The sequence below is a fragment of the Ixodes scapularis genome, unplaced genomic scaffold, assembly GCF_016920785.2.
Source record: "Ixodes scapularis isolate PalLabHiFi unplaced genomic scaffold, ASM1692078v2 PGA_scaffold2__306_contigs__length_199485367, whole genome shotgun sequence".
Taxonomy (NCBI): Eukaryota; Metazoa; Arthropoda; class Arachnida; order Ixodida; family Ixodidae; genus Ixodes; species Ixodes scapularis.
In genome coordinates, this window is record NW_024609857.1 from 82,368,337 (window position 1) to 82,383,710 (window position 15,374).

Here is a 15,374-nt window from a genome sequence, read left to right on the forward strand (position 1 = left end):
CTATGCAGGAAGTAACAACTGAGGAGCCTCTAGAGGCCAATGATGTTGTTTTACATGCGACCCTTTTAGAGGACAGTAATATCGCAAATACTCCAACGAATCGCCCTCGGCGAGGCCTGACATTTCGCCCTCCGCAATAATGAGAAAAGGCGTCAGTCATGAATATTACCATTTCCTGTTTCCGTGCCCTAAGTACGACGAGGTCGCCGCGATTGGGCTGTTTAGTGAACGTAAATGTAAACGATAGTGCGCAGGCGTGCATTTCCGGGCTGTGATAAAGGTTTTCGACGTATGTGTTTTCATTCATGCGTAACTCAGCAGCGTGCGTAGCGCGTAGATTGCTGTATTTTATCGTAGTAACTGGCATCGGCGGGCTCAGTGTGGGGATCGTATACTCGCCCAGTCGGTATTAGCAGCATTAAGCGTGTCTCGCTCCGCTTACAAATGGCGCATGCGGTGTACAACAACAAATTATGACACATACTATTTGGCACTTTTCGTTACAACAAAAAAGAAACAGGGTTGTAAAAAGAAATGCATTTGAGGCGTTGATATTTCAATTAGAAACACTCATCACCGCCAACAAAAGAAAGACGGAATCCACTAGAGTCGGACTGTTTTGTTGAAGAAGTGTTTGAATCAGAATAATTTTGAAAAGCCTGAACATTTTGGCAAGTGTTTTTCATACATTGTGAATTTATTCAGTCGCATTAAGATTATTCAGCCCACTACAATCAAGCGATTCCTTGAACATATGTTGTAACTGAAAACCCCAAAAAGGGTATAAGTCACGAGTAGCGTTTGTCCACCAGTCCCAACTGCCAAACACAAATAATATTTTGCAACGACATGCCAAGGTTCTCCTCCTACATACTCGTTGGAAAGCGATATTTCTCCAACGATAAGGTTTCGCTTTCAAGCGACATTCTAATATTACCGTTTGACAAGATAGGCGCGCCTATGGAGATGGCGGAGTCTAGTTACTTTGTAAAAATGTCGAACCGTGTTGTACTTGGGCAAATGCGTCTAACTAAATAAGGACGCAGCAAATAAACTCACCAGAAATAAAATAATATATTTATAAAATAAAATATAAACTATTTATACAATACGGTAATCGCGTTTTTATTACGTGCAAGAAGCTGGATCAGTCGTTCCGAAAACAAATGCATCACCGTGAAACTCAAAATGTTATGTGTACTGGGATTTCTTTCGTTCACTGTAAACACACTTTAGCATGACGAATCTCTTAACTCTAGGTCAATAAAATTAAAAGGTGTTATTTTTTTTGCATTGTTAGGCATAAAAGATAATAAAAATTACTTGATATTTATGTCTCAAACTTTGAAACAGAAGCGTCATAACATGCTACGTGGTTCATATACGACAGTACAAAAAGAAAAAAGAACAATCATTTAAGAAGGAGAGTGGAACAATATATCAGATAGCGTTATTGATTGCGTTGGACGTCCATGTATGAGTGGAAAAAGTGATAACTATTTAACTAAGTACCTAACATATTGTCATTTAGTTTTGTATTATATGTTCACCTGGTTCACACTCATTCGAAGGAAGCTGTCATTGTAAACAAAATAAATTATGATCTGCGCTGTGCTATCAAAAGTTGAAGCAGTGAGCTGACCGTGGCGCATTATCTAAAGGCTGGGTCAGATAAATACGCGGCGAGTAAGAGCTGCGGCGTTACGCCCACCTACGACCGCTTAGGACGAGACGCTGTTATGGATTGCCATGGCAGCCCACGGTCGCCGGTTAATCTGTAGTGGAACGCGACAAAACGCAGCGAAGTCTGTGCATGTATCGGATCCACGCTGGAAGAGCAAAGAAAGGTGGGTGAAGAAGGCCAGTTAAAGTGGCAAAAGTTTCCTCGTGCATGATTTCGCGCATTTCCCGGCAAAGGACTGTCGGTTTAGAAACCTACGCAGAGGCGCGGACGTGCGCCGGGCGGCGCGTTGCAACCGCGTACGTTAAAAAAGGCCGTCCCTGCAGGAGCTCTCCAAAGCTCTCTGAAGCCCATGATGAGCTCCCTAGACATGTTGCACACTCTCACGGAGACGCGATCGAACCTACGCTACTCTTGCTGCATGGCAAAGTGACGCCGTGCAGATACCTCTCTCTCCTTCCGCCGTGGTTTGAACTACTTAAAAGGCGTCTGTGGTTTGAACTACGTAAAAGGCGTCTGTGTTTTTCTTTAGGGAATTTCTTAAAGGCTGATTTGCAGAATCGTCTTCTGTCTGAAAGAAAACCGGATCGCAGTTTCCTTTCTCCTCCTCACCCCACGGGGGCGATACTCAGAGCTACTCCCCGGAGAAAGGAAGAGGGAGAGTTTCTCTTTCTCGAATGGAAAGGAGGAATTGAGGGAGAGTTTCTTTCTTTCTGGCTGGTCGTCGGCCTTAATGTTTATGTAGCACGGTTCGATGTTCCCTCGAACACGTAGTTATCGGCTCATTTTTTCCCAGCAGTTTCAGTATTGCAGACACTAGCCTAACTTCGGTTGAGTATAGCGCGGATAAGAATGTAGTCACCCGAATGGTCACAAGTGTTGTAGCATTTCCGACAACGTGCATCAAATCTCTGATTGTAATATGTCACCTAGCGCGAATATTTACCAAGTTTATTAAGCAACTTTTGGTAGTAAGTTACTAATTATCGACCTAATTTCTTACCTTGACTTACGCCGTGGCTGATAGCGTCATCGCGAAGGAACCTTTTCTTTATTTCAAGCGCCTATTTCATAATTAGTTTGGTCGAATGTCCAAATAGGGCACAGCTCATAAAGTATACCGCTCCTGGTTTCGGAGCAATGAGGTACACCGATATAGCTTCGGCGCAAGTCCTTCGGGCGTTTTTCACTTTTTGCCATCTCAGTCTCGCTTTCGAACTGCCACAGCTGCCCAAATTCATCACGAAACTACTCAAAAATGTGCTTTTTAACGAAGAAGTAATCTTTTTATAAACTAAGGGCTGCAAATTTGCAAATAAAATATTCAATCTAACATATTAGTTAAAACTTTTATAATAAAATTTAGGCTAATTATGCTACTATTTTTTATACTGGTGCACTGATGTTCACTTGGGACGGTAAGAGTATTCTGCAGAAATTTCGTTCCATGACTATTGTCTTTTTTTATATTTTTGTCTTGTTGAAAACACCGTTGATACAGTGTGATCGTTTCTAATTTGTAAATGCGTTTAAACTAACGGGGGGACAGTAACGTGGATGCCCTTTCTCCTAGTTATTTACGGTTCTCATAGGACATTAGATAATTAGCTAATTAACTAGACTTTGTTAAATGACAACAAAATTTGTTCCGGTGTCGGTGCCGAAGAGACATGCTTACCTTTTAAAGAATTAAAAGAGGAAATAAACTAATTTTTATCGTTTTCAAAGAAGCCCATGAACCGTGAAATATTTTCAAGTGTTTTCGTGCTTCTGCCGACTCATTCAAAACCTGAACACGGGAAGTACGCCTAAATTTCCCTAAATAATGATGAGTGGATGAGGGACGTACTCGTTTCGAGTATGTCATTATTGCATCCAGAATGAACACGCTGCCGGCATGATGAAGAAAATCGCGAATCAATTATACTTATCTCTTCTAATATAAAAATCATCGAGTTAAAGTACACATTCCAGTTAAAAAATGGGACAACAAAACGTCAAAAAAGTTATCGATGAACATCAACGGTCACTGCCATTTCACCAATTCATATTAAAATTAGTTTAGCCTGACTGCTTATGGTTACATCGCTGTCAAGGGCCCTGGAAAGCGAGGTTAACATCCGCACGGGCGTGTCTCTGTAAGGGGGCGGGTGATCACGTGTGTGCGTGTGTATGAGCGTTGTCGCGTAATTGGGGAGTGTGCCTCGAGAGCGCCGACCGGTGAGCGCGCAACAAGTGAGGGATAACGAGGCCGGTGGGTAGTTTCTCCAAAGTTGGAACGAAACCAACTAAATTTAACGGGATTAGAAAAACAAGCATTCTGCCTGTTCAAGGACACATTCAAGGTTAGAGTCCCTTAATAAAAAATAAAAAAAAACACCAAGAATCAAGATTTATTTATAGCAACCAGCGGAGGAGCACTTCTTTAGAAGCTCCCCTGAAATAAGTAACGATATTCTGTGGTAATCTGTGTGAGGTTCTTGACGTTCGCCGTTGTTGGTATTCATCCATCTACAAATACATACCCTCTAAAAATTAAAAAAAAAGAAAACAAGCCAGACGAGTCTTTGTAATATAATTTCCATTATATAGCTTCAAAACCATGTTTAGCGATTACCAAGTTGCGTCCAAGTCCCTGCAGGAAAAGAGTGACAGTCTCTGACCAACGCTGTTTGTTTATAATTTTGCTTTGTGCGCTACACGCACGGTCCCTTGTTTTTCCCCATTATGTAGGGCTAGAAGGGGAGATGTACCGGTCGCCCTTTCCTCCCAGCGGCCGGGAGAGGTCCCTCACTTCATGCCTCGATGTGAGTATTACCATGGCATATATCAACTAGAAACTGTCACTAGTGTCACAATAGCAACACCTGCCGCTTCGACACACCCTCGGCGGCAAGGCCGTGACGCTGAATTCTGTACGATATCTATCGGAGGTGATCTCGGGGCATGGATTGTACAAGGCTGTTGCGTGAACCTACGGCTTACACTTTCACCCTTTAAGGACACGAGTCGCAGCCGAACAACAATACAGCACTCGTGTCTACTTCATTGACGGGCTGACCTTGCTTAGGTACCGTGGAAGGTTCAGCACTTAACCTCGTTTTACATATGAGGGGTCGGCTGCATCTGTATATCACCTACTCTCGCCGTCCTATATTCGCACCCACACTTTTTTTTGTGACTTGTCTCCAGCACTAGCAGACATCGCGCCCTACGCCCGGGGCAATTTAATCGCACTCGCCTGAATGCAATATAAACCATCCTTGTTACACTATGTGCGGACAGGTGTCGTAAACAAAAATGGCGTCGCTCAGTGTGTGAGAAAAATGCAGCGACCCCGCAGCGGCTTACATGCGAAATTCGATACTAAGGGGTGCGAACCCCGTAGTGAACACGAAAATAACGCGTGAAGACAAACGCTGTATTTTGTTTGCGTTTGTTTTTGTTTACCTTTTTTGTCACGCAGTCTGCTTGATGGAAATAAAACGCGCCTTATATAGGGCCGCGCATAAAAAATTCAAAATCACGTCACAGCTCTATAGTTATGCACTTGAAATACCCCTAATGGCCCGGTCCTCCGGGAAAAGCTGCTGACTGATTCTGCATGTGAAGGTGAGAAGCATTCCCGCGTCATTCATCAGCGTTACCGCTTATGAAGAAATACGACTCTGCTTCGCGTGAATTGTCGACACCCCGGTACGTCACAGTAGTATTGTTGTGGAGAGTGTGTGGCAGCGCCTTGTTAAGGTAGGTTTTCCAAATTTTGGTAATATTTTGTTAGATGTATGCTGAACTTCAAAAAAAAATTGTTGGTTTAGTTCCTGAATAGGACACTCGTGCTAGGAGGCGAAGTTTTTTGTAAAAAAATATAGCAATATCTTTTTTTTCGTGAGACTATTCTGAAGAATTATGAAACGTGTATCTATTTTCCTGCAAAAATCTCGGGGAAGGAGCATTTTTCGGATCCGCCACAAAGTCGAAATGTTTGTTATTGTTTATTTCTTTTTTACTTTAAAAAGAAATATTTTGTGATATGCCTGTTATATCTGGACACTTAAACAAACATTTTTTTATCCATCATGTGATGCTTTATGCTTTACTCAACATCCAAAAATCAAATATTTCACTAGATTATTTTGTTAAATTGTATTTTCCTTTACGTCATACATAAGCTACTGTGAACCAGCTATAGCCTTCAGGCATAAACAATGGTTTTGGTTTATGCCACAGAAAGCTGATTGGAATCAACCTGATTTGGATCACAACGAGTGTTCCTATCATGCAAAGCCCTGTTCGAAATATGGTGATAAATGGTAAACGAGGAAACAAACCCTTCCGTACTAAAATTTCAAACGCAATAGTATTACAGAAAGTGTGCATTACACTTTCTCTACATTGGACCTTAGAATAACCGGTAGTGTAATACATATTTCTTGAATTAAACACCCTTTACAACGCCTCAATGTTTTGTAAAGGAAACTTTGAATTTCCTCCGGCATTCAGGAGAAGCATATAACTTGATTATAACTTAACATACCGTGAACAATAGAAAAAGATTAAGAGATGGTGATATCAGCAAAAATGATTTGTTCATCTGATGAGTGAAATGAAAGGGGCATTTAAACACAAACGAAATGACGTGGAGAATTTCAGGACAATTAGCCACTTGCCATGAATGTCGTGCCTCGTTAAATATTACGTTCCCGATTATTCGACCTAATAGAGTTTATACACTCAGATTCTGAAATAAATATGATAGTTTTAGGAATATCCCGGATAAACGCTTGTCATTCCTCATTACGGTTGCACTCCCAAGTCAGGAACCAGTAATACTGATCCATAAGCGATAAACACCTGGGCTATTCAAAGCCTGATGTGCGAAACATAAAATCGTACCCAGCAATGATATATCTTTAAAAAAAAAACACAACAGAATTTAAAATTTCGGCTGTAAGAAAACAGTGAGAAGATGCCAATGGTGGTTATGACGATCCTACCATAAGCTTCTTGCTATCTTTGGATCTCTACTACCGAAAAAAAACTCTTCTTTTTCCTAACAGCACGTATAAAACACCAAAGTCTCCAACTGCAGAGATTCATGAAGAATAAAAGTGGATGAAAACACAGAGATTTAAATAATTTTCACAACATTCCACATTTATAAAATCATGTTATTATTGCGATTAATTTACAGAGCAATTATTGAGCTTCACTTTAAGCTAAAAATGTCAGCGATGTGTTTTCAACTTACAATTAAACACAAAAACAAACAATAAATAGTTTTGCATGATCGGTCGTCACATGCAATTATGCAGTAAGAATATCAACCTGATATACATATTAATATAGGTATACTACATGTTCTTAAAAAATACAACTTTCTTAGAGCGACGCTATGAAAGTAAAAAAATGGGGGAGACAGAATAAACTAATATTTAAACAGAGGATTGTATTCGCCTGTACGTTTAAGTAATAATGTATACCTAACAGAAAAGCAAGACATATTAGTCTATATATTAATAGCATAGAAAGAATAGGGAAATAACCTAGGTTGATTTTGAAAAGGAAGAATAAGGGCAACTGTTAGCAAAAGGCAGTCGGTAATTGTTTTTCTTCCGACAAGTAATTTATTTTGTTGCTTTCTTGGAACATGCACATTATTGAAGTTATATATATATATATTGTAACGATTACCGCTTACAAGCTGTTCATTTAATGGACGTCCGCTTGCTTTGCTCGTAGGCTTCCAACTCTCGCGAGCACTCCGTGTTCTTCTCTTCGTTGTCTTCGTTTCCGCGACATCAGCTTCGCTACATTATCCCCCTCCCGTCTTCTGGAATTTTATCCAAGTTTAACGAAGTCCTTCATACAACGGCAGTCGATCACGGTGAACCACGAGAGCCCGGGATCGATCGTTTTGACGTATGCGATAGACCACGTCACTGAGCCGTTTCACGATTGTAAAAGGTCCTTGCCAGTGTCGCTGCAGCTTTGGGGACAGTCCTCGTTTCCGAACCGGGTTATACAACCATACCCTTTCGCCTGGTGAAAAAGGGCGTGATGTGACGTGTGCGTCATACTGGCTCTTCATGCGCGCGAGGCCGCTTGATAGCCGTTGTCGAGCAAATGCGTGCATTCGCTCGAGATTTGTTCTCAGTTTGCTCACGAAAGACACAGGGTCTGTGGCCGGTTCTCATGCTCGTGGGATGGTTAGTTCACAGGGCATACGAAGGTCATGGCCGAGCAGCATCATCGCTGGCGTGTAACCGGTGGCCTCGTGAGCTGCTGTACGGTATGCGTACAAAAATAGGTGCACGATGCTGTCCCAGTCATCTTGACGATCATTTACAAATGTCGACAAATGTTGTAAGATGGTTCGGTTCATTCTTTCTACCAAGCCGTTTGACTGCGGGTGGAGAGGTGTGGTCCTCGTTTTGGCGATGTTGAATATCTTGCAAACTTCTTTAAATACGTGAGATTCAAAGCTCCGACCTTGATCCGAGTGAATGCTCAGGGGCGCCCCGTACCTGGTGATCCAATTCCTCACCAGGGCGTCAGCAATTTCAGGGGCGGTCTGGTTTGGAATTGGAATAACCTCCGGCCACTTTGTAAAGTAGTCAACAATGACTAGCGAAAACCTGTTACCAGATTTAGATCGGGGAAGTGGGCCTAGCACGTCAATGCCAACGCGCTCAAAAGGCGCCCCCGTCACATGCTCTTGAAGCGGTGCTCGCTGTGTGGCGTGAGGTCCTTTACGGGAGGCGCACATGTCACACTGTCGACACCACTGCTTCACGTCACTGTGGCACTGCAGCCAGTTGAAACGTTGGCGAATCTTCTTTATCGTGCGATTCACGCCGAAGTGTCCTCCTTCTGGACTGCTGTGCAGTTGTTGAAATGCGTGGGAGCAGAGTGTGTGTGGCAGAACCAGTTGCCAGACGACAGAGCCACCCGCAGCGGACTCCCAGCGTCGACAGAGAACGTTGTCGCGAAGGTACAAAGAGTCCCATTGCACCAAGTAGCCCTTAAGGGTAGGAGATAAGCTGGATACCTCCTTGCCTTGAGGTTGTCTATTCTTCGTTTTCCATTGTATGAGCAGGCCGATGTCTGGATCGTCAAGTTGAGCTGCCCGAAGACTTTCCGGTGTCCACATTTCGTTGCCACAAGGAATTGTTTTGAGTGAGATGCAGCTGCGTTTTTCAATGCTTGTGCACTGCTTGCACGACTTCTCACCGCATGGTCGACGCGAAAGGCCGTCGGCATTGGTGTGGAGTGAGCCGGGGCGATGCTGTATGTCGAAGTTGTATTGGTGAAGGCGTTCCAGCCATCGGGCGACCTGTCCATCAGGGGTTTTAAAACTCAACATCCAAGTCAATGATGCGTGGTCGGTTCGGATAATGAATTTCCGTCCCAGAAGATAATGATGGAAATGGGTTATGGCATTGATGATGGCCAAAAGTTCGCGTCGGGTGGTGCAGTAGTTGCGTTCTGGCTTCGTAAAAACCTTACTATAATACGCAATGACTCGCTCATGTCCATCTTGTTCTTGCGATAGTACAGCACCGGCTGCCGAGGCGCTAGCGTCGGTGTCAAGGATGAATGGTGTTGTGTCTTTTGGGAAGGCAAGAGTTGGTGGAGATGTGAGGGCCGTTTTGAGTGTCTCGAAGGCCAGTTGGCATTCTAGGGACCACACAAACGGAGCTTTCTTTTCTGTCAGGATATACAAGGGCTTGGTGATGTGGGCGAAACTAGGGACGAATCTTCGGTAGTAGGATGCCAGCTCAATGAAGCATTGAACGTCAGCGGTGGATCTTGGGGTTGGCCACTCGGCAATAGCAGAGAGTTTCCGAGGATCTGTGGAAACTCCGTCCGTCGAAATGATGTGCCCGAGGTACTCAACCTGCTTTGTGCACAGCGAACATTTCTTTGGAGTAAGCTTTAGGTTTGCCTTTTGAAGTCGTGCAAGCACAAGCTCGAGATTCGCCAGGTGATCGGAAAATGTCTTGCCCAATACCACAATGTCGTCGAGGTATACAAGACAAGCTGTGCCTATGAGACCATGCAGCACAGATTCCATTAGTCTCTGGAATGTAGCCGGGGCGTTGCAGAGCCCGAATGGCATCACTCGGAATTGAAATGAGCCATCACCTGTAGTGAAGGCAGTCTTTTCTCGGTCATCCGGGTGTACGGGAACCTGCCAATATCCACTCTTAAGGTCAAGCGTAGAAAACCACTCGCTGCCTGCGAGAGCGCCCAAGATATCGTCAGTTCGAGGCAAAGGAAAGGAGTCCTTTTTGGTGACATCATTAAGTCGTCGATAATCCACGCAAAAACGTGCTGACCCGTCCTTTTTCTTCACCAGTGTGACTGGTGAAGACCAAGGGGAACACGCGGGTTCAATCACGCCCTGCTGTAGCATGGTCTTTATCATGTCGTTAACAGATGACTGCAGTGCAAGGGGAACTCGTCGAGGAGACTGTCGAACAGCGGTAGCCTGTCCCGTCACGATGTGGTGTGTTGCTGCTGATGACAAGCCCATATCACTGTCTCCCGTGCTGAAAAGCTTTGTGAATCTTTTAAGTAGCTGATGAAGCTTACCCGCGCAGGTTTTATCGAGGCCAACAGTCGCGCCCTCGTAGAGAGGTAACACGTGTGGGTCCAGCTTGGTTGGTAATACGTGGGGACACGGACACGGGAACTCGGCATTTATTGGGAGTCCACTGTCGCAAAGAACCGTCACTGTGGCAGCACCCAGGGGAAACGAGTCAGTTCCCAAGTGCAGCAATCCGGCATTGAAGTCAAGCACGCATTTGTGTGCTTTGAGAAAATCAACGCCAAGAATGCACTGCTCCTCGACAGCCGCGACGACAACGGGCAAAGCAGCTTGAAGGCTTCCCACGGTGAAAGGCACGGTAGTGTAGCCGAGTACAGCTACCGTCTCCCCTGTTGCGGTCTGTAGAGCATAGCCACCGGAGTTTGCTGGGACAACTCGGTTTGCTTTCACCAGAACTTCTGGCCGGATTACAGAGGTAGTTGCGCCGGTATCGACAAGTGCACGCACTGGTACCCCGTCTACGACGCCTTGGAGGTAGATGGAAGTCAAAGATGAAGCCAAGACGCGAGTTGACGTAATTCTTCTTGGAGCCATTGTCGTTGAGGTCCGGCTACCAGAGCCAAGGTCATGGTTTCGGCACTGCGACCGCGTGTGACCTTGCTGGTGGCAATTCCAGCAAATTGGAGCTGGAGGTGTTGGAGTCTTTATAGCTGGAGTTTGCGGTTGCATGAAGGACTCTACACGCGTGGATCGAGATGCCTGTCGGGCAGCCTGTACCTCGAAGGCACAAGTGTGTGCTACCCGCAGAGTCTTAGGGCGTGCGAGGCGAACCGGATCCTGTACCTCAACAGACGAGATGGCGTCGATAAATGCCATGGTAGCGACAGCCTCCACCGTGTCCTCTGGGCAGCCTGGGAACGCAAGACGTGCGAGGCGTTCAATGTCATCCGCGAGGTCGGAGATGGTCTCCAGCGCAGACTGACGACGGTTGCGAAGTTGTGCATGATGAAGGAACCGAAGCGGCCCTTCCCCAAAGCGCTCGTCCAATGCCGCGACCAAAGCTTGGTAGGATTGACGTTTTTCAGGTGCCAAATGATGCAATAGGGTCAACGCTGGTCCGGCGAGATGGGCGGCCAAGGCTTGAGCCTTTTGGGCCTCTGACCAATGGTTCGCGTCAGCGATGAGGTTGAATTGCGATATGTAGGAGGGCCAAGGAGCGGTACCGTTGTATGTGGATGGTTTCAGTCGCAGGCTCTGGTGCCCCAAGGGGGTTTGGGCTGGAGCGTCAACGACGCGGGGCTCCATGGGGTCAGGCAATCGGTCCTCTAGACGCTGGAGGCGTTGGGTGAGAGATTCTGTCAATTCCCGAAAGGAAGAGGTTGCGCTTTGCAGAAGCTGACTCTCCCGCCGTGCGTAGGAGGCTTCGGCATGCTGGAGGTGGTTGGTTATAAGGGCTACGAGTTGGGAAGCTGGTGGGTCCGAGACGGCCAGATTTCCGGCGCTGACACTTGCGGTGTGTTCACCTTGGGAAGTGAATTCCATGTTTCGGGGAAAACGTCGGCCGGAACGGAGCTCCACTTCTGACACCAAATGTAACGATTACCGCTTACAAGCTGTTCATTTAATGGACGTCCGCTTGCTTTGCTCGTAGGCTTTTAACTCTCGCGAGCACTCCGTGTTCTTCTCTTCGTTGTCTTCGTTTCCGCGACATCAGCTTCGCTACAATATATATATATATATATATATATATATATATATATAATTTATATTTGGATTTTAGCATTATTTTTTATGGCTTCAATATGACGGGCACATGTATAGGAAACATGAGATGCATAATATTCAATGCTATGTGTTTATATCATGCCATTCACAAAACTGTAACAAACACTACCCTACAGTAAAGCTACTAAATTTAGTAACACGGAAAAGAGATTAAATAACACGGTAATAACGTTCAAGCTCTCATGGGGTTCAAACATGTAAACAGAATTACTTCTTTTTTTATATTCTCTAGAAGTATTAGTTGATATAGCTGGAAAGTAGGATCATATCGCTCTAACTAATCTAAAACAAAATTATGCTGCATCATTTAATTACTCGTAATAATTCTGAAATGACAGCTCACAAGATGTCTGCCTAGTTATGCAAATTGTTTCTCTCAGGAGTGTAAATTTTGCGGACTGCACTCACCTTAGTATATATTAGTCTGAGTTGTTCCTCTAACAAAAAATTCCTTCGCAATGAAAGAAATTTTATCTGTCAAAAGCAGGTTTTCATGAGATCTCGCCCTTCCTTCATCGGCTCTGTATATCGGGCTTGCTTCGCCTTTCGTACTAGGTTGTCATTTTTTATTTACGAAGTTAGTTTAAACGCAAAGGCTACGAAAAGAGATTGCTAAAAACAAAATTCAAGGGCGTGTGTGGAGATAATGTTTTGCCTCCTCATCCTCAGTGCCACCCCCCCCCCCCCCACACATTCCTCGGCACGGAACTATGTACTACTATTACATCGGAAATTTTTACGCCCATATTTCTCTCAGTATAAAAAGTATGCAAGGCCGATGAGAAATAAGGAGTTCCTTCCTTCTAATGAAAGGCTCAACTTCACGTAGACTTACCGTGCGGCTTTCGAGATCTCAGGTTCCACGAGCCTCTTTGGGGATTCACGGAAACTGTAAAAATAAAAAAATAAAATATATTTGAGGTTCATTTGTTTTACTATATTATTATTTCTATTCTAGTATGCCGTGATGGTTTGCTAGGAAAACACTTATTTACCATGATCGAATAAAAATAAGCATTGAGGACTTTCACGATTTTCTCCTTGGCGTAAGAAACGTTCTGCGGAGTACCGGCGTCCTATAATCCCACGTCGACGCGGACTACGAGGGTAAAAAATACACGTTTTTTATCTTTTTCTATTTCTCTAATCCACACAGATATCAAGGATTACGTGTTTCTTTTACTCTTGTGGTGTTGGAGGTACAGTGACAAACTTAAGGAAACAGCACACGTGTCGATTTTTTTTTCTTTTTCTTACAACGTATTTTCTCGGTTGTTGACGGATTAAGCCTAGATCGGCACTCAAAACACATGAAAGGCTCAATACAAACAGTTTCCGGAAAGCTTGGTGACGCACCTCTCGATCTTGATTTTAGGAAGTAGTGCTGAATATGGCTTGCGATGTGCGTATTCTGAGGACTGCACTCCCTTTTATTATTTATTTATTTTACCTTGCAATGGACCGCTGCGGCAACACCTCCTAGAAACTAAGCCGTAGTGCTGATAGAGATGCCGTCATCAGCGATGGCTAACGCTGGTCACAGATTGGACGCGAGGATTGCGTCAACGTTCAGCTCAAACTTTACTCGAAGCCGGGCGCTGACGCCGCACTTGTATCCAATTTGTGTCCAGCGTTGACCTTCGCTGGTGGTGCAAACATGTCAGCACTGCGGCCTTGTCTTCAAGACGGTGTTCGCTGTGGGCGCTACGAGGCATTCCAAGTCAACCGGCACTGTGAACGAGTGATGCAAAGCTATCCAGAATTCGGATATCTATACTATCGAAAGTTTCTGTAAAACTACCGTTAGTGTCGAAAACTATGGAAAGTGGACAATTGGGAGTACTGTCGATAGTTGATTATCGATAGTACCATCGATAGTCGACCATTGATAGTACTATCGATAGTATACTATCGATGGTGCGATCGTTAGTACCATCTATAGTTGGCTCTTATCAGAGATGGGAAAGTTACTTTTCAAATGTAATTTAATTACATTACGAATTCGTTTTCTGAAAGCTGTAAAAATGTAATTAAATTACATTACAAATTACCAGACTAAAAGTGATGACATTAAATTACAATTACTTTACAAAAATAATGATATCACTATGACATTACTTTTCAATACTTTGAGGTCGTAATTCTTATTCATTATATTTACCGTACATGAACTAAAGCCCGCACCTTTCTGTTTACACCGCAACAACATTATGCGCCTCAAAATGAACTACACTGAAGGGTCGTTTTGCTGGTGCACACGACGTAACTGTGAAACATGATGAAAAGCGCATTTCTTAGATGTGATTAAGAAGCAAGTCGACTCACCGTTTCTGCTATTGACTCTAAGGTGAAGGTCCTTAGTCAAAGGATTATATGTTTACGTCTTCCTGATTCAAAGGATATTAAAGTCTGTGTTAGTATTTTAAGTTGGGCCACGTGAGCTCGTTCTGAAGAGTCGTCACGTGAAACGTTTGCTTTTCGCCTCGAACGCAATCTAACTCTATTCTCCCAAGAGCAGTAGTTGATATATTCCCGGTAATTCCTCTTAAGGAGTATTGTCTTGAAACACCCGAAGAGCTCAAATTATTTATTGCGCATTGTCACACAAGGGAGCTGCATATTCGCTAAGGCAGAACCGTCGCCAATTGAGGAAAGGGATGGCGCAAGATTCCTAAAATGTGTACTTTCCCAACAAAGGGGTGTCGATAGCTGCTTGTAGACTTATTCCAAAATAAACTTTCAAAGAAAAGTCAGCCAGGCATAGCGCGAGCGAAGCCAGTTAAGCTCCATTCCCGTCTTTCCCACTACCAAAAGCACCTTTACTTAAAACAGCCAAGGATATACACGAAATATTTTGGGGCCTTGACGAGGCATTGGGGATAACCTATTTATTACGGTTGTTTCTTGTTCACAATGGTAGAGGCTAATGGGTTGACCTTGCTTGACGAAGGAGCAAGATGGGGCGGGGCATCTCTTTGTCCGGTCCTCTTAAGTTTTAAAGTGTGTTGACCTCACTTGTGACGTGCCCCTCGCCTTGTAGCCTTCAGTACGTTCATTCCTGAGCTGAGAGTGCGGTGGAAGCTACGTGCTCGTTGGAACAGTCACACGTCTATCTTTCGTTACGTAACCACGCTCTCGTTCATACCCACGTGCAGAAAAAGGCACGGGACAGGTGATTAAAGGAAGCTGTTTGATTGGTTCTGGTTAACTTGCAGTTCCCACCGCACTGTCAGCTTAGATATGAGAGAAGCAGAGAATCGTCGTGATGACGTGACGTAGTGAATATGTGTGTCTTGGAGTTCGTGAGCCGCGGCCTTTTAGCAATGTCTGTACGCGAAACCATTTCTTTTTCGC

At 44.3% G+C, this 15,374-nt stretch overlaps 1 protein-coding gene across 1 annotated transcript in view; it reads right to left on the reverse strand.

Moving 5' to 3' along the window:
* The window catches only part of LOC120849585 (neuropeptide CCHamide-1 receptor), a 146,698-nt gene extending 133,789 nt beyond the window's left edge, over positions 1–12,909 (reverse strand). The window contains exon 1 of the mRNA XM_042291930.1: positions 12,856–12,909. The gene's annotated coding sequence lies outside the window, so the exon portion shown is untranslated. The remainder of the gene's footprint in view (positions 1–12,855) is intronic.
* Positions 12,910–15,374: the final 2,465 nt, after the last annotated feature.